Source organism: Sebastes umbrosus, chromosome 2 (assembly GCF_015220745.1).
Source record: "Sebastes umbrosus isolate fSebUmb1 chromosome 2, fSebUmb1.pri, whole genome shotgun sequence".
Classification (NCBI taxonomy): Eukaryota; Metazoa; Chordata; class Actinopteri; order Perciformes; family Sebastidae; genus Sebastes; species Sebastes umbrosus.
This window is the reverse complement of record NC_051270.1, coordinates 11,661,669-11,682,100: the sequence shown is the minus strand read 5'-3', so window position 1 is coordinate 11,682,100 and position 20,432 is coordinate 11,661,669. Positions and strand designations below refer to the sequence as shown.

The window sequence follows — 20,432 nt, the reverse complement described above, 5'->3', positions numbered from 1 at the left end:
GCACTTTACACAGCAGAAGTCATTTGAAGTTCACAGTTCAGACTGAGTGAGAGAGAAAGTTGCACATGCCCAAAACACATCCAGCTGTGGCGCTGCAGTGATGAATGCTGCATCAGCGCTACCCATAATACTCACACACACACAGCCGATTACCCCATTACCAAAACAGTTTTAAGTTACGCTTACAAACACTCGTGGATTATTACTAAAAATCTGACAAAGGACAGAGTTTGTCTTTGGGATCCAGATTTCACCACAACATCCATCTGTCAGCAAACCGTCTCCATTATCCTTTGAATCACAAGCATGACTCAGCTTAGCGCAATGCCACATGTTCCTAACTCTAGAATAGACTACTGACCCAAACCACTTTACTCTACTTGTCGATTGGAAGTGTGCAAAAGTTTAAAAAACTTTGTCAGCTTATTTGTGGCTTGCCACAAGTATCAAGATCACATCACTTCCAGTTGCTCGTATGGGGACATGTTGACTAATGTGGGCCCCTCTGTAGTCACTGCTGAGATGACAGTCACATGTGTCCAATAGAACTGCTGCTTATTGAGCCCAAAGTGTTTGGAAGGGTATGAAACTCTGTGGAGAAAGCTCATCTGGGGAACATGTGACTTAAAGAGGACCCATTATGCTCATTTTCAGGTTCATACTTATATTTTAGGTTTCTACTACAACATGTTTACATGATTTAATGTTAAAAAAAACACTTTATTTTTCTCACACCGGCTGTGCTGCAGCACCTCTTTTCACCCTCTGTCTGAAACGCTCTGTTTGAGCAAAAAGCCCAGTCTGCTCTGATTGGTCAGCTGGCCCATTTTTTGTGATTGGTCAACTGAACCACACTCTTCGGACTCCGATCCAGCTCCGCTCTAACTAGCTTTGTTTGAGAGCGTGCCAAACTAGCCGCTAGGCAGATATTATGCAAATGTGTGACACTTGGTTTATGGCCGCCTTAGTGAGGCCGGCGTGAGGTGCGCGCGCCAGAAAATGACGTCATCGCAGCTTACGTGTGGTGGGTGAAGGCTCTTTACAATTGTTCATTGAGAGACCACAGGGACAGTCAAATATCATTAAATTCTTGGAAAGAAATAGGCAACACACTGAAGAGGCTTTTTGCCGCAGGCTGTGAAAGAATATGAGAGATTGTTTTGTAAAAGCTAAAAAAAAAAAGGTCTCTTGGAAAGAGTGCCGACCCGAGGGGAAGCACAGAGAAACAGAAAGTAATTTTGACTTGGAGGTAAGCGACAGTAATAATAACCGTACACAAATGCAATGATTGGGGGTACGTCGGTGTTTAATACTTTTGCCAGGCTGTCTACTTTCCTTTCTGGTAACGCTCGTTGACTTCTTGCTTATCCACAAAATATTTTATTTCTACGCCCCCTGGCATTTCGCAGCATACTGCAACGAACAACTTGCTGAGCATAAACACCTCTGTGCATGCTCGTAGTGCACGCGCCATCTACAGAGGCTCGCACCCCGGTGTCGCACGGGAGCATAAACAAAGCTTTACTTGGTGACATCATCACGTTACGGAAGAAAAGGCAGAACTTCAAGCAGGGCTTCTCAGAGCAGTGTTTCTGTTTCAGTGGTTCTTCCACAAAAAATGAAAGTGAAACAGCATAAAAGCACAATAGTTCCTCTTTAAGAAACATTAAATTGAATTAATTCAATACAACTTATATGCTTTTTTCTCAGTTAGTCTCCTGCTTTTTCAAATACAAAGATGGCTGACACACAATATCATTAATTATTATTAATTCCCCTTCATAAACGTATAGCTCTCATAGTGTTACAACAAATTCAAATAGCACGTGTCAAAGAGACATTGTTAATGTATTTTACAACTGTCACTTGATATAATAATTTGCACTTCATTGTGACCACAACAAAAGATAATGCTTCCATCCAGTAATGGTGGGTATTGCTTAAAAAAAATCCCACATTAATTCCCTTAATCAGCATATGGATCAGAGAGATTTCCCTTCACACAACTTGGGACAGCCGTGCCTATTCAAAACACATTAGACAAAGTGCGACACCGTCACGGTAGCAGATGTTCTTTACATTTCTCCCCATTCCTAACCTATTTCCTAGTCACTAACCACCAAACCCCAGTCTCTCCTTTCACTCGTCTCTCTCCCCAACAGCACACAAACCAGCACAAGACAAAGAGAAACAAGATGAATTAATACCAAGAGGGGTCCCAGCGGTATTGAGAGGGGATTGTTTTTTGTTCTAGTTGAAAATATTTCTCACTTTTTAGTGGAGCGCGCTCTGCTCCCACATGTATTGTCTGGCTGTGATCATGTGTCAGAGCTGTACAAGTGGGATGTGGGGCCGGGTGCCCGGCAGGCTTGTCTGAAGCAGACGGCTTGTTTGCGTGTACTTAACAGCTCCTCACAGCTGTGTTCTCTCCAAATGTAACAGGAGAAGACCTCATCCATCAGAAAAAGGCATTCTCCCTTTCCCCCCCCCACCCCTTCCTCTTTTCTTACTCCTCTCTTCTTCTTTTTTTTCTCCTCCTCCCCCAATTTTTCGTTCAAGTGCGTCCATTGCGAAAATGTCAGCAAACAGGCAAGAGGTCGCGTCAGAGGTCAGCCTGTGAATTGGCGTGTTAGCCCAGCTTTTCTCTCTTTTCAAGAGGGTGTGCATTTCTCAAGAAGTTCCATATAAGCAAGTCATCCAGGCTCGACACATGTTGAGGGGGGGAGTGAAATTGGATTGTGCCTGTGTGACAACACAAGCTGTCTAGAAGTAACTTGTCTCACAACTTGTCTAAAGTAAACTTTGCCATTAAACGCTTGGGATTTTGCTTCAAAGATCACTGAATGCTCTTTGGGTGTAGAGTTGTAAAGTCTTCCTGTCCAGCTCAGGAAATGGAACATAAAATTAAGCATGTCTTTTTCAAGGCACAGCTGGTCAGAATTCACAACACAGTGTTCAAAAATAAGTCTCATCCTGTGTTGAATCTGACCTGTCTTCCTGTAAAAAATGGACCGTGTCTTGCTCCCAGGTTAATGGCTGCAAACTGTCACGTTGTTTCCGTGCACATCATATTGTCGTTAGTCACTAGACGTACATCGTAACCTTTATGCCTCTGATTAACCCGGAGGGCTTGGGAGGAGGTGGGAGCCAAAGATTCCAAAGACAAGAAATTCAACTCAGAGCTATGCTCACTTTCACCGGAGAGGCCCCTCCTCTGGTCTGGCTCAGTGCACAGCCCGTAAATGTTTCACTTTGATTTCACATACGTGACAATAAATTAAAGGGCATTTATCAAAGTTGCTTTGTTGCAGCCTGACAAAAGCCACTTTATGCATAAATTACTGCGGGGAACAAATACCTTTAGCCAGCGTCCACATCATTTGAAGTTGACGACAAGGATTTACATACTGTGAGTGATGCATATAAATACGTTTTCATGATTAGCTGTTGTATTTTACATTCTAAGCATTATGTTGATTCTCTTGTACAGAGTGACTCACTGTACAATAAACACAGCAGTGGAATAAGCTTCCTTTTTTTCCCCCTACACCACCAACATCAAAAGCAAGTGTAACATAAAGTGGATAGGAAAGATCTGTGAGGCAAAGAATAATACCTTTCAGAATGAATATAGTGTCTATAATTTGTTTACATGCTGCTTTATGGAAAACATCACCAGTAACACACTAAAGATGAAGCCAGGTTGGAAAAAATGCAGTGCAGAAAAAGGAAATTTGTCTATTTACAACCTGTTATGTAGCATTATAAGTACAGAAAACTCCTGCTAATGAAGACTTGCGCTGGCATTGAGCTAATCAACACAGTATGTGTTCACATGTGTGCTGTAGGAATTTTGATTTAGCGTATATTCACATTATATTGGTGTAAGCCTCTTCAGCTGGCACATACACAAACCCAAAGGTCTGCATGAAAGCATGCTGATATATGACTGAATAAAAATGATTTAATGCAACACATAATGCAAGTGCTCAAACAAAAACAAAACACACACGTATACCCTTGAAACTCCCACTATATGGAACTCATGGAGTGACATGCCAACAAGCGTGTATTCATGTATTGCCTCTCCCTAGCCTTGTCTTCTGGGAACAGACTAATTGCGCTAGAACAGAAATAGAGCTGAGAAGTCTGAATGTGCTCCTGGAGAGACGCCCCCAACCCACAACCCACCTACCAACCCCCCGCTGGTTCGACTCTTCCGATGTTCTTTATGCCGGTTGTAACAAAAGTGCAGACGCGGAGTGAAAATGTCACATTTTGAACTCTCCCGAGAGTCCTAAGTCAATTCAGCTGTGAAATCTGAAGTATCTGGGACTGTGTGTGTGTGAAGTTCCGTTTATATCTATAATGCCTGTGACATCCGCTCATCCAAACAAGTCACAATCATGTGCAAGGCGTGATATCTCCAACTTTGGTGACAAGAAATCTGGATCCTGCTAGGCGCAGCCGGTCTGGTTATAACACTGATATTAGAGGGGCTTTTACAACATGCCGAGGGACTGCTCGATATCCAGCAGGCACACGAGAACCGCACCCCTGTTTTCTCCTGCTGCTGTGTTTGTGTGTTTTCTGTGCTCCACATGCCCTGCAGATGTAGACAAGGGGAAGCGAGAAGCAAGGGTTTCTGCCCACTCTGCATGGCTAACATGCACACCAGTTATCTGCACACAAAGAAGTACATGTGCACTCACATAATGAGCACGCACGCAAGCCCAGACTATCTGTATGACTGACAAAAACTTGGCTCGGTACAGTACAGTGTGGAGCTCCACTACGTGGGCTCCATCTGCAAGAAAGTGGAAGAGGAGAAGGACAGGGTCTGGTCGGGGTAACTCAGTAACTTTGGTTAGTCGCTCCTAGCAGACCGCGGGGCTGCCTGACTCTCTGTGGTTGACACACACACTCCGAGAAGTGACAATCTCACAGCAAGGGATGACGTTTGCAGCAGGGAGAGGGAGAGAACAACTCCTTTCTCCCTTCACTGCACAATCGCTCCTCTTCAGCGCCTGGTAATAGGAGGGGAAGGAACAGTGAAAAAAAAAAAAAACACTTGAATGAACGCCGCTTTGCGGGTGACAGCCCAAGAACTTTTGGGAGTCAGAGAGTTAGCACCAAAGTTCCCTGTCAGCCCATTAAAGATGTGAAGCTGGCATCTCGGGCCTATTGAAACCATATGTGCGAAAGAATTCCTCTGCTGGTAAGACATTCCAAATACTGTCCGAGAGCCAAAGACTTTGGTGTTAGTCTAATTTAAGCAGTATGTTGGGGAGAGCTCGCCGCGCTTTGATCATGTGGAGATCGTTTGGTACAAATTGAACTAACCCCAGCTCTGTTTCTGGTGGATCACAACCGTGGATTTGTTGAATTAAACGCTTCGTTGAATGCAGTCTGCACATGAAAAGAAAGTTGCTCTTAGGAATCCGATAGCGGGTTTTTCACCTAGCCAGCAGGTCCGCTTCTTTATTACTTTTAAACTCAATCCACGCCGGGTCCGTGCCGCTTTAACGAGACGCGGGCCGTGGCCTGGAGGAGATCATGTTCTGAGGGGAGACAGACAGAAATCACCTGGGCTATGTAATAGAGAACATATTGCACAGAAACCCCTAAGCATGGACTATGATGGATCAGACTGTACATGTATACATTCTCCATCCTCGGTTTCTTTGATACATCTTTTTTTCAGCTTTTGCATGAGACCTCTGACCTTAAGCTACAAACCTGCACACTCACTCACTTATTCACAGCTGCTATCTAGCATGCACTCCTCTATCCTCTCTTTGCCTATTTCTCTGTCCCACTGTTTTTTCTGTGATTTATTTTATAGTAATAAATTCTATTCTGTATGACTATTTACTCAGAAACATTTGGGTGAGACTAGATCTTTTCCTCTCAGTGACATGTTTTACCGCGGCACCCTGCTGTGTCCATATGGGTTCACCGTCACACGTCGAGGGCAGAGGGGTTGCTTATCTGTGCTATTGATTTTCTCATTGGCTCCGCTCCTCGTTTGGTAAATGAAAACATGCTGTGTGCAGGAAACGAGACTTGGAGCTTTCTCTCTGAGATGTCTGCATATCCTGAAATGTGCTGGTGTTGCACAGAAAAAAAAAAAAAACTAATTTAGTTGCTCTTACAACTTGGTGAGGTGCTGGAAATGCTCACCTGTCTCTGTGTTCTACATAGCAAGTTATCAATCATTGACAAGTAATCTAACTTCTTGTTGTGACAGTTATGTGAAAGATAAATGTAACAATCATCTATGACTGTGAGATTACTTGTTACACAAAAATAGGGGGAAAATACATTGACAATAAACTTTTTCTTAACTTTAAAGTTGAAATTATGTGTTGAACAATCCCATTGGGCAGCAAGATGGATGTGGTTCCTGTCAGTCTGGTTAGTATTACAGAAGTTTTTTTTTTTTTTTTGGATGCCTCCACTCTTACTACCCTCGCTGTTCTGTGTTATAAGGCTGAAAAGAACAATAAGAACAACAGGGCTGAAAGGGGGAAGGTAGAGGTGGAATAGGGGGATTCACGCCCCTGGTGCACATGTGCAGGCCTCTCCTGGCATCAGGTAGGAACTGATTGATCGCACTTCAAAGGCAGGAAGTGCTGGATAATTAAAGCCGCAGTATAAATAGATAGCATACACTATACACCGGATCATATGTTTGATAACAAATGGGGGCTGGACTTGCGTTCAGGCCGGCCTCTGCTCTGTCCTGAGAATCACAAATTTACATGCACTTGTAGTGGAGAATAAAAGAACCTGCAGACGTACGGATCGACCTGTGAATAATTAAGGGAGCTTCGCAGTGTGTTCACAGTGTACACATGAGTTTATTTTCAGGACAATATCTGTTTTGTTTTTTTAAAGAAAATACAGTAAATTGTATGACTTTATCAGTTGATATATGAAGGCCGTACAGGTCTATAAATGTATTATTATTATTGTTTTGTTGTTGTTTCCTACATCTAACTTTCTAAAATACTAATTATTTCCTTGGGTGAAAATATCTAGTATTAGGTTTTAAGGAGTTTTATAAGAAAATTGTGTCACTATTGACTTAATTATTCTTTTAAAGGAGCAGTGTGTAGGATCTGGCGTTTTCTAGCTGTGAGGTTGTAGATTGCAACCAACTGAAGTCTCTCCCGTGTGCCAAACGTGTAGGATTGCTACGGTGGCCGACACGAAAATGCGAATGGCCCTCTATAGAGCCAGTTGTTGTAAGAGTAGTGTAGTAGGCTCATTCTAAGGTAGCAAAAACACAACGATTCTTATTATCAGGTGATTATGCACTAAACAAAACATACTTATTAATATTATATTCAATTTCTGCAAGTAGAGTCCCTTAATTGTTACACACTAGCCCATTAAAGAAATAGTTTTGATATATGAATTTTCTATAAACGTATTAACACATTGGGCATCACTTCAAATTTACAAATAGTGATATCAATTTTGTAAGCAATTCTTATGAATTTAGACATAAGTAATATACTTCTGCACCTGTTATGTAAGAAATACTTTTAAGCAACTGAGCAGTGCTGCTGATTACACCAATCCAGAGAAGCTTGCAAAATACACAAAACAAAACACCACAAATAAACTGAAAAAAGAATAGGAAAAAAACAGTCTTTGCATTAGTCACTGACTGAAGAAATTTTAAAACCAAACTCCCCAGAATACATTTTCACGGCAGCCACCAAAACACTCCGAATGTGAACTATTTGAAAGTTCTTTGGCTTGTTTTATTTGTATCACAATCATGGTTTCACAGATTCCCTCTAAAAACTATGTTAATTGAAGGTTATAGTGGCCTTGACGCTCAGCAGACACAAAACCTAGCCAAATACATGCAGGGCGACTGTCGCAGTTAAAAACACAATGCTGTTGGTGCAGAAAAGGCAGTTCAGTGGCTACATGCGGGATACATGTGGAGAGACGAGGAGACAAATCTCCCACTTATGGTTGGTATATACAAGTGCTGTCTTTTAGAGCTGCACAAACAACACTGCACCACAAACAATAGTGTAGTCTAGCACCATTCACTATAGATTGTCAACCCGACCGCCCTGTGGCCAACGGCCACCGCCCGCCTCCCATACAGGAGTCATGCGGTTGGCTAGGCCGCAGGCACCATGTGAATACAAGAGCAGGACCGTAAACCCAAACCTGTCAAGTAACTGAATAAGTTGCTTGACAGTAAGGTCATGCAGAATGGTGAGACATGTGCCTGGTAATGGAGAGGCTGTTGTTTCCAGTACCACTGAACGTGGGTTCCAACCTGCTTCAAACACTGGAATTGCTAAAAGCTTACATTGAGTAGAAACACGGTGTCCTTCTGAGTTCAAAATGTGTATCTCCATGACTGGACCTTGTTAGAGGGATAGTTTGGGTGTTTTGAAGTTGGGTTTTTTTAGGTACTTTTCCATAGTCAGTGTATTACCTACAGTAGACGGTGGTCGGCACGCCCCCTGTTTGGAGAAGCAGACAGGAGTTACCGCAATGTACTGCTGTGGACGTGGACAGTCCTTTCTGACGGTGAACCGAAGCCATTGTATCCATCTATGTTCTCACCAAAGCCACCAGTCTCTTTTGAAAAGACCTGTAATTTTATCTCAAAGAACACGGGGGTTGCTGGTCTACCGCTGCCTCGAGCTGTTAGTTTGTTTGTGCTATCGTGTGAATTAGGGTGAATCCAAACTAACAAAAGTCACAATAATACAAACAAACTAACCAATCGAGGCAGCGGTATACCAGCAACTCCAGTGTTCTGCGCGGTAAGATCACAGTTTTTGTCCAACGGAGTCTGGTGGCTTTGGCGAAAGCATAGATAATGGCTTCAGTTCCCTGTCGAAAACATAGATGTGTATACCTGTCTCACAGCAAGGTAAACTGGCAAAAATATTCTAAATATAACTTTAAAATACACTTAAACTGATACAGATTATTTTAGGTGAGCCTGTCTTTTAGGTGGCTAAAATACGTTTTGTTGCCACCCCCATCTGTTTGTGCATCATCGACTGGTATCTTGCTGGTGTTATCATCATCTAAGGTTTTATCAATCAGTTTTAACACTAACTGATTTGCCAGTGCAGGACTACATCCAGTAATATTGATAGTAGTAACACAGACTAATGTATTGGTCTTTCCATACATGATAAGGTGACTGTAAAATTCTATATCAGTGTTTCATTTCATTTGACATTGAATTTAATTTAATTTCAGTTTAAGGCAGGGGCCTGAGAGAGACAACTAGGACTGGAGCTGAGACTGATGTGAGAAACAGACATGAAGGGGGAACAGTCCAGTAGAGACCTGGTCTGGGGTTTCGTGTTGGGGCTCTAACCAAGGTCCTGGGACTCCAGGTTGGGGCTGTGAGGTCTAGTGGCTGCAGCTGGGCTTTGTGGTTAAAGTGGTGGGCTGGCCTTAATGGATTTGTGATGATGTATCTCTGAATTCTTGTCTAAGACCCCTGACTGGGAGTGGGCTCAGGATGCTTATCTCTGCGGACATCTTGGCCCAGCTTCAGGGTTTGGGATCTGGTTTCACCTGCCCATGGGAGAAATCCACCAGGACTGGGGTAACTGGGGATTAGTAGGGATGACCCTGGGAGCAGCATAGCAACATTTGAGACCACTAAAGAGAGAAAAGTTGTTTGACCTTGAGGCATGGACAAGGTGAAAACTAAGAGAGATTATTAGATTAGTTGAAGTGAAACATAACACCTGGATGAATCCACGCTAAAAGGGATATGATTTGGCTGTAAATTGTGTTGTGGCAAGAATCTAAGGAAGAAAGTAGAAAGGAAATGTTATTACGAGGGTCATCTCGCCTTTGAGAAAATTTTAAAGCACAAAAAAAACAACAACGTGAACGTGTGTTTACAAAGCTCGCCAAAGCAACAAAGTGCATCATGTGTTACCCAAGCCCAGGCTAAGTGAGTCATCCAGGTTACACAAGTACGAAGTCGCCCCGGAGCAAACCTGCCACAGTGACACTAGTTGAAACCACTCAAGGTCACAGCCCAGCTTCTCTCATGACTGGCCAACATGTCTTCAGGCCTGAGCCTAGCAGACGGATTACAACAACGCTCCCAACAAAGAGCGGCGCCTATGCCCCCTGTGCCTCTACCCTCTCCGAAATCTTGCAACCAGAGAGCTCCTAAAGGACTCGTCACCTTGTCTCTAGGCTGGAGCACCAGAGCAGGGAAAGCCGCCACTTCAATCATCTAAGGGTCATAGGTCGTGTAGGTCAAATACCTCGGCTGAGATCCCCAACCCCCATGTCACACTGACAAGCAGTGGTCAGTGTCATGGGCCGGACCCTGAGTACACCCAACCCAGTTCCTGTTGGGACCACAAGGGAGTGGGCTTACATTGGGATATCAATACCATGGTTCAGTGGTGAGGCTATTGAAAAACTCATACAAAAGGGACTCTCTGAGTGATATGTCAATTATTGTGCTGTGTTAAAAAGTTCACTTATCATCACTCTCTCTCCTTTTAATATCCCTGAGTTATATATTTTAACTGTCGTATGAACCCACTTTTTTCATGCTACACTTTAAAATTAAGTGAAGTAGAAGAGCAAGAATGAGCAAATGAAATTGAAGTAACAGAAAAAAAAAGTTATCTACCCCTTTTGTGCACACTCCAAAAAAAAAAGCTAAATGTGCCCAGTTTGTAAGGCTGTGTTAACAAGATAATCTAAAAGTCAGGAGGGTGTTTTTTTAACAAGGGTGTTTTTATGATCTCTGTTACAATAAAATGAACAGGTAAAACACAGAGTGATTAAAGATAATGAAGAACAGATATGGCTGACACCGTCTTCGGGATCCCTAATGAAAGATTACACTGCACTTTGAAGAGTTTTACTGCCTCTGTAAATCAAGACTAAATACTTATTATTTGAGCGGGTATTAAGGGTGCAGCGGCTGCGCAACGTGCTAGCCTGTTTACGATTAAGAAGGGGGCGGGAAGGAGCATTGGGGATTTCATTGGGAATTTTATAAGGGAGCCCCTGTATGCCCTGGAATTCCAACACTTGAGGAGCAGCCCCCTGCGAGCGTGTTGTGCGAACATGTATGTCTTTTTTGTGCAACAACATTGCGACATGACAAAGTCTGAGTGAAAGCAGATCACGGTGAACCTGTGTGTAAGTCCTTCAATACCCCTGACATCCCAGCGCTGAGCTCTGGGATAAAGAACAAAAGAACAGACACAGGTAAACATGTGCTAACAGCTAGGCTGTTACTTGTCTGCCTGGCTTAGTGGTTTGGTTTTTGACCGCCACATGTCTTTCACCACTCGTGTAGCTGCAGATGACTCATGTCAAAAATTAAGGAAAAAAAAAATCCTCTTTGCTACATGTTTTTCCCACGAACACCACGAATCAATCACAGAGCATTCCAGCCCTGTGTCGGATCAGTTGTGGTCTTGACTAAGGTTATTTTTTTGCTGAGGGCTGTTGACCCTGTACTCTCCTGGCTGACAGGAGCCAGAGCTGGGAGGCAGTAATCAGGGTCAGAAACTTTACTACAGGCTCAGGAAGGCCTTCAAAAGGTGGTGGATCTCCCCGATGATAAAAACACATTCACACTGAAGACACCACTTTTACCATGTCCTCTAAATGTCAACCGTGAGAGGATTACAACACTGTTATAAATCACACAGCAAGTGGGGTGAGCTAGGAATTCTGACCTAAAATGGAACGAGTGAAAAAACATTTTTTTTTTAGGTCGTGAGTCCTTTCAAAAGCAGAGGTCAGTCAGTGCGGGCTGAGGTCATATGCTATACCCCTGTAAAAATACTGCAGAGCGAGTGGTTTCAATTTGCTCAAGTGATTAAGTTCACGCCAGCCCCCAGTGCACTGGCAAGGGTCATTTGTGCTTGGCCGAGTTACTGATGAAGGTAGGGAGGAGTGATGCTAACCGTGAGCATTGGTACTGACATGGCATTAGGGAGGCATAACAACACTCTGAATCATGGGGTGTGCTACAAGGTCTAGTTGAGGTTACAAGAAAGCTATAAGCGGTTTTTTTTTGGGGCTCCATCTATCGAGCAAGTTCAAAATGTGCCAAACGCTCAAAGTCAAACCCATCATACCTGAGTTTATATCCTTATGGTAGCCTCTAGAAAAAGACTGCTCAGACAGTGCAATAGCCGAGCTGTGCCAACTAAAGGAACTTAACATTGACAATAGCCATTTAATTAGCAGTAAAGACACATTCCCATTTAATTGGTGCAGACTTATAAACTGTATTTGCTCTGAGGAGAAACTGTTGGAATTTCACAAGGCTCTGTAACCTGGACCCGACAGCATCTGCCACTAACAATTCAACTGTGTAGACAATTGACAGTGTTGCAGTCATTTTGCAAAGGGGATAGCTGTGCGCTGTTTGGGGGTTGGCAGCGTAACACCAGATGTGCGCCGCGGCATCAATAATAAAAAAGTCTCCCTAATCTTAACTCTTCTCTCAGTCGCATCAAACCTTATGGTGAACAACAACAACTGTGTCTCAGGTAGCTAAATTATTGATACAACCGCAATTTAAAATCTCCCCACTGCAATTTTTTGCAATGTTTCCCTTCTCAGCTGCAGCTCCTATTGTTGATTTATTTATTTATGTATTTGTTTTCACTCTGTGTTTGGGGTGTTTTTCTTTTTTTTCTATATTTCTGGAGGGTGGGGGGGGAGGGTGTTTTTCTCCATTTTTCACCTTTCACATCTTGTGGAAATTCAGCGCTCTCATTTCCTCCCTGTGATATATGGAGTACGGCGCTTCAGAAACAACTGTCAGGTTCAAATCAAAAATGGGTGGAGTGGGTGTAATATTGAACTACTGAACGCGAGCCGAGACTTGAGCGATGGATACGGCACCCGATTTTCCTCCCCTTCCACTTCTTCCTTTGCCTTTGTCAGCTCCGGGGGTTTCTCTCTGTAGTCAGAACAATGCGTGGGTGATGTCGACGCTCGGAAGGAGATGTTCTGTACAGCGATTTAGTACAAATGCATCCCATAATGATCATGTTTTGTTACCTTTATGCACCTCCAGCACCGGCTCCACTCCTCTGGAAATCTGAGCGCCGTAAACAGCTACAGAGGCTGCTCCCTTTTAGCCAAGTATTTACTACGGCTGCTTTGCTCTCCTATCAGACTGATGGAGGATGCTCTTCATCTCTCCGCAGCGCTCCACAGCCAGCAGGTGTGTTCAGGGAGTATTGCACACACAATACAGGAACTCATACGACTGAGTTGTGGAAGCATACACAAAACGTGCACTACACTCTGCATACATGCTTGCACATGTACACATCAACACATGTGAAACTCTTTTGCATCAGCTGACACACACGCACATTCTGTCTAGGTAAGCTCCCACAGCTGTTCACTAGACACAGTAAATATCTGCAAGTAATGTAGGGGAACAGCTTTTTGGCTGTGACACCCAAACATGTCCAGCCGTTCCACTGGTGTGGGCACTTAAAACAATCTCCTGTCATGTCACACCAAAGGCCCCTTAGCTTTACAATAACAGAACAGGTTGACAAAATGAAAACTCATTCCTCCCTCATTTACGCGTCATTTCAGCCCTGACCCTGGCAGTAAAAGATCAAAGAGCTTTTGAGGCCTGCTCTTATTTCAGGCTGCTTTAGAAGGACAGCTGAGGAGTTTGGCAGTTCAACATGAGCCGCGACGGGAATTTTTTTTCAGACCCCTATCCGCTCACAATGAAAAACCCTGACTCGTATATCCAAAGCACGGGCGTTGTTATGGGTTAGAGTAATGGTTATGGGATCACAGATGGTTATCTGCTGTGACATGCACATCAGAAGCACACTAAACTCCAATTCTCTGCAACTCAGTGCCATAAATTTCACAGCAAATGATGAGTTATCATTCTTATGCCAAGCAATAAAGTTGAGGGGAATTAGGAGATTATTCAAACGTGATCATAAAATTTTCAAATCGGAATCATAATGGTTACATCACTCTCCCTGTGTCAGATTCATACGCCTACCCCACCCCCCCCCCCCCGCTGGCTATAACCATGGTAACAGAAGAAGCCCCAGGGATGGTGAATCAATAGCAATATGCCAATCTTTATCTAAGCAACCCCCCACTCCCCATCCTTGTGTAGCGCTGTCACTTTAGATCTAATGATCTAACCTATGAAGCATTGATGAGCAGTCGGCTAGTGCGTCACTCTTCATTCACTCACACACACACACACACACGCACACACACACACACACCATACCGGCCTTCTTTGTTGAAACAATAACAATTGAATTACCTCTGTCATGTCAGTGATATTAGTTTGTGTTGCATCTCCAGTGGGTAAAGTGTAATAACGAAGAAATCATGGCGCCTATAAAAAGCTGAAGTGCAGAGAACTGAGGTCAGCCATTTTGGTTGGAGTGACCACTCCGCTGGCCATAACACAAATGGATCAGTATTGACTGGTGTCATTGACCTCAGAGACCTCTGCTCTCCAGCCAATCTGCACCAGGCCTTAGGGGCGATTATGACATTTACTCAAACAGATTATAATTTCAAATGACTGTTTAAAAAAAATCCCCCCGGTGGAGCAGACAGAGGAGGGCAGCGGTTAGAAGGGAGAGAAAGCGGTCAATAAGAATGGACTTGAAATAATCAATAGGAAATGGACACACAACAGAGGCCCTGCAGGCTGTGCAGATCAATAAGCTGTGTTAAGTGGTGGTGATGCCCTCCATTGATGAGCAAATGGCTGTACAGGCTGTCCTTGCTCCCTCTCCCTCTCCCTCTCTCTCTCACTCCAGTGGGTCAAACAGCGGGGCCAGGTGGTTAACCACATGTCGCCTCCAGACATTGCACACCAGGGCTTGGTCGCTGATTCGCCGAAACTGGTCAGCTGGTCTGCTCTCTGCCCTGCCCTCCACCCTCAAAAAGCCCCCCTGCTCCCTGTGCAAAGCTGAGGGGCATTGAGGGAGGTCAAAAGTCTTGCTCCTGCATGTAATGGAAGAGTTACAAATTTTTCAAACTGATCCACCATTAAATACACACATCTACTCTACCAAAGGGGATCCTTTCTGCTGTCATTTTGCTAATGTTAACAGTGATTCAGTGACTGTAAGGTTACTACAGAGGGCGCAGAATATAAGAATAGCAAGATGGCAGCTTGACTGTATCGAGGTGCAAGGAAGAGTTAAAGAACTTGCCGCCTCCTGGCAGAGTCAGAAAAAGATCAAATGAAAGACAAATGAAAGTCATACCTATCGGATACACTGCATTAGAAGTCATGCCTGTCTCCAATAAATCTAAAATATATTACTCACTGGAATAGTCTCTGTTGTTTCAAAACAACACCTGTTGTGCTGTCCCATTCTGGGCCATCCATTCCAGTGTAAATCAAAGCGGCGCTGTGCGCCAACATGTGTATACGAAGTGAAGAGAGCCTTGCAAGGCAACGGGAGAGGGAGGCCTTGTGTCTCTCCCTCCAGTGTTGTGTTCATCATCTCCTCACCAGTACTCCATCTTATTACTTCTGCCATATGACACGCGCCTCAGATCGCACGACCCATGAATAATATACGACCACGCCACCTCAGCACAGATGAAAGCGCACGCAGTGCACTGTGGGTCGGATACAGAGGGGCTGAGATGCAGAGGTAGTGAGGAGGAGAAGCAGGATGATGAGGAGGAAGAGAGTATATACAGATACCATGCAAAGGCCTGTGATTTTCAGTCCTCTGTGTGTATGTGTGTGTGTGTGCGTGTTTCAGTCCTACCTGCAGCTGCAACAGGGGTGACAGCAGACATCAGTGTCAGCTCGAGGTAGCAGCCGGTGGCACCTGAAAAGAGCGAAGAAGGGGGGAAGAATGAGAGGATAAGGAGCGAAAGGGAACAATGAAACAGTAGCGCACACACTCACAACAAATGTACATACACACACACACACACACACACACACACAGGGGAGAGCATTCCTCTCAGGAGAGCTGATCAGTGCGAGGCAGTTTGCCCGTCTGCGCTCTGCAGGGACATGGCGTTTCTCCCTCTCGGGGTCGGGAAGAAAAAAACAAACACTACTTTTGATCATCGGGCCCTGCTCCTCACCTAGGAGCTTTTGGAGAAGAGACGCAGATTCTAAACACAGCATCGCCCTGTCTGGTGCTCGACTAAACACACACGGGTGATAACGCACGCTGTGACACACAAACTCTAAACGCAGACACACACAGGGCGTATGCGCAGAGGTGTATCGAGCGGCAAAGCAAGGGATTAGGTGTATAAAAAAAAAAAAAAAAAAATGTGATGCCGGATACTACTTTCAGCAACACCCACTAAAAAAACATTGTTCCCACAAGCCTCAAGTTGTCCATTGAAGAGCAAGACTGTTACGTCACACCAACAGCTGTTAAATGATATGAGCTTACACTTAATTTTTTATAGTCGCCCACTGCATATGTTTCACATACAAACGGTGATGCGTGCAGTGTTGGGTTCCCATTGTGAATTGGAAAGTATTGTGTCACTGTAAAGAAAAAAAAAACTCTATTCAGCTGCAAATCCTACCAGGAGCCAGCGAAGCAGGCGACAAAAGGATTGTCGCGGCGAGCTAGGCTAGCGCCTGCATTGTGCTCTTGTCGATGTTCAGGAGAAGACAATAGGGAAGAGCGTTTTGGGAGCTTGACCCGGGCTACCTTCACTTCACCTCAGGTAGACAAGGTTAAGATGGATGGCCCTAATTAAAAGAAAGAGCCTCTCTTCTTCACAATAGCATCAGGTTTATTTTACAGGAACTTTAACAGGGCCTTTTGTGGGGAGGTAATTATAGGGTAAAGTGATTAGAGCTCCCTGAAGGCACGGAGGTGACAGACAGACTCGGCGGAGTAACCCAAGTAACCTTTCAGTATGACATCTCTTCCTATTGTCATTCACACCGCACACTAATTTCAACCATGCAGCATGCATTTACCCCGCCTCTCTCTCTCTCACTGTCATTTCACTCTGTACGGGAACAATGCTCATATTGCCAAATGTGGCTCCGACCAACTCCAGACAAAAGGTTATGGAGATCAGCTTTCCAATGAGGAGGGGGGTCATGTTGGCATAAGGGCAGAGGCGGCTGACTTTCCTCCACAACAATGGCTTCAGACTGACCCAGCAAATCTTTGGAGCCGAGGGCTAGATGCGGAGCAGATGACGTGCCTCGTCGCGACCGTTTAACATTACTGGATATGCCAACTATACGGGACCTGCCCCCGTGAGACTTTCTGAAGAGGAAATGTGTGTTGGACATAGCAAAGAATGCACTAATCTGCTGTTTATTAAGTGTGGGGTAACTTGAGATTGGCGATTAAATGGAGATTTGAGAGCGATACAGCCGCTCCATAGGCGCAGTCACATGGCGCTGTCTCCGTTCAGCATATGGGCCAGCTAAATGTGTGAAAGACTGCGAGTAGCGTGTGCACTGTCAGGCTTGCCAATCAAGGACCCAGCCTGTGACAGTGAGCTGCTTAACAAGGATTTCATGTCCCTGATATTTCTGATATTTCTGTGAAGCGAGCAGGGGACTTGATCATATCTTTACAGCGGGAAAAAAAAGATGTAGGAGCAAGAGCTCGGAGACGTGCCAACACCGGCTCTTGTCATTCAAGAGGGCTGAGTTTTGGATTTGGGGTTAGGGAAACAAGATAATGTTCACTTAAAAAGTCACAGAGTCATGTTTCAAATGCCTGCACCATCTCCTCTGTGGCTCCTGTGATCCTGCTGAGAGCTCCCACATTTATCTCTAACCTTTCTGTGTGCTTCACTTAATCAGTAATTGTGTTATGGGTGTATGCATATTACAGTATTGGAGTGTATCTGTGTCTGTGTCTGAGAGTGATCTTTTCGGCAAGCCAGTTTGAGTGTGCTTGAGAACCACTGCCACATACTTAGATATCACTACCAAAGCTATTCGCAGAAGCAATTAAAATCTGTTTAGCTGTCCACATGCATGAACGCACCCACCCATACCAGGCTGTCTGAGGAGTCAGGGAAGTCAGATACTATTATTATGCCCCAGTCTCCATAGCAAAACGCTACATGGGTCAGTGTCAGACTTAAGGTTAGATAGGCAAGGCATGATTTCAAAACTATTGGATGAAGTCCCGTTTCGGAATGAATAAGTCCTGTCATGGTGACCAATAGCAAGGCAGCCTCCCATTAGTGCATTCTTCTGCTGCTTCTGCTCAGTGCACATCATGAGAAGTCTGAATTTGTAAGTTGTACTACTAAAATAGAGTGAAAACATTGAGCAAAACCCTTCAATATATGTGTACATTTTAATAAACACATGATTTGGTATCTTTACCTCCCCAATGTGATTGAATTCCTATTGAAAAAAGGATGTTGTGGCTGGACCAATGGGATATTCAGCCTTGACCCTGGGATATAACCATAGACTGTATATAAGAAGAGGACATAGTCACTGTGACGTCACTCATTGGTTTGTGGACTGCGGTTTTAAAGCCTTGAGTTTGGCATTTTGTCCGTCGCTATCTTGGTTTTTGGTCATCACCGTCTTGTTTTTTGCAAACAGAAGTGACACGAGAAGGTGGAGCTAAGTACAACCAAATGCTGATTAAGACATTTTTAAGTGACCAAAAATCTTACGATTAACTTTCAGTAACTGAAAACACTGTAAAAGGGTTAAAGTTCTAAGAAGAAAACACGGACAACTCCCAGACAGGAAAACGGCGTGACAGCAACCTGTCAATCACAAGGTAGCCACGCCCTAAAGAATACCCTTCTTTATGGTCTATTTTACTCTAGATGGGACCATAAATTACTTAATGAACATCATGCTGTATTGAAGAATACTTGAAATTATAGGATTGAGACCATAAACTCATGTTTACAATGTTTACTGAGGTAATAAATCAAATGAGAAGTATAGGGTCGTTTTCTCATAGAATTCTATACAATCAGACTTCTTTTTGCAACCAGAGGAGTTGCCTCCTGCTGGCTGTTAGAAAAAATGCAGATTTAAGGCACTTCCGCATTCTTATTATTTTTTATAAAAGGTTTGATTTTTAAAAAATGTGTGATTGATTTTAGCGATTGATTTTTGTTGTTTATACCTACCCATGTGAGAAGAGGTCACCATTAAAATGTAATTGTCTTTCATTAAGTTCCATTTAAGTTTGAAATCTCTGTTTTATGGGTTCTTTAAATAAGGTCCATCATCCTTCTGTGTACTTGAAACCTCTGAGCACACAAAGAGGAAGGTCATGGGTGTCTTACCTGTGTACAAATGTTACATGATGTGTTGACTTCCTTTATGTCTATCCTACCACTGCCAACTACTTAGAGATGTTTTTGAAAAAGAATCCCTTTTCATAGAGGAATAGGTCAATTCTTTGTGGATAGTGTCTGATAAAATATTTCATAATATTTTTTTCAATATCAATATGTAGTCAACTGTTTTGGATACAACACATCATGCTGGCCATATCATCATAAATCATTACAGAACAGGGCTCAAGTCACATCACACTGAGTGATAAAAGCAGACATCAGTTGTCTGTAACATGAGTTATATGGGCCCATTAGAACATGTAGTGGCCCTTGTTGATTCTGACCCTGGGTGTAGCGGCGAGTTCATACTCGGCCGAGTGTGTCAACTACACACAGACATGCCTCTGTGTCTTATCAAAGCACAGCCAAAAGCCATTTTAAGACGCTCATATAAATCACTTAAAGGCCAATAGAGGTGTGCTTTATTGCGGGCATTGCGCAGGGCCTCTTTTGTCAGCTAACGTTCTTTTGATAGTTTTGCCAATCGCGGCTAATAACGCATCTGATAAGATAAGCTGCGGCGGGCCTCTCTCTTGCTGCGAGGGATTTTGCAGGAACCCTCCTAGTCATGTCAATACTCCTTTGTGAGGAGTGTGTCCGAGTCAACACACCTGAGCACCGGCATCAGAGGCCGACGAACTCATCTCGGGTCAACATGTTCACCCCAGTCAGTGTGTGTGTGTTTGTGTGAGGGTAGGGGCAACACAGAACAACAGACCAAGCTTTGTGCCTGCTCACTAATAACGGCCCTCTCGACAAGCTTGCTTGACAGCTGGGTGGGACTTTGAAGAATTCATAATGAAGCGATGCCTCAGATTAGCGCAGGAGCGGCTGCCTTTGAAGAAACAGCTCAGGTTGTGAGGTCCTAATTAGCAATGGCCTATTTTAGTTTGAACACATGCTAAGGAAAGAGTGTTTTGCGTGTGTGTGTGTGTGTGCGCTTATCATCACGTGCACATACAAGGTTGCTGTCTGTGTGGATTTCTGTGTGATAGTGTAAGTGTGTGCACCTGTCATGCCTGTCTGAATTAATTTTGTTTGGGTGTACGGGTATGTACGTAGAGATAAGACGT

The 20,432-nt window shown here is 43.9% G+C and overlaps 1 long non-coding RNA gene across 2 annotated transcripts in view; it reads right to left on the bottom strand.

Annotated features, from left to right (window-relative positions):
- LOC119479853 overlaps positions 1 to 20,432 on the bottom strand; it is a 128,030-nt gene that overhangs the window by 13,392 nt on the left and 94,206 nt on the right. The window contains exons 5-6 of one of the 2 annotated variants that reach the window (XR_005204766.1): positions 15,804 to 15,866; positions 5,891 to 5,901 (exon numbers count right to left, since the gene is read on the bottom strand). This is a non-coding gene — a long non-coding RNA (uncharacterized LOC119479853). Of the gene's footprint in view, positions 1 to 5,890; positions 5,902 to 15,803; positions 15,867 to 20,432 lie in introns of those variants that run through there. The other variant, XR_005204765.1, reaches the window with a different exon arrangement.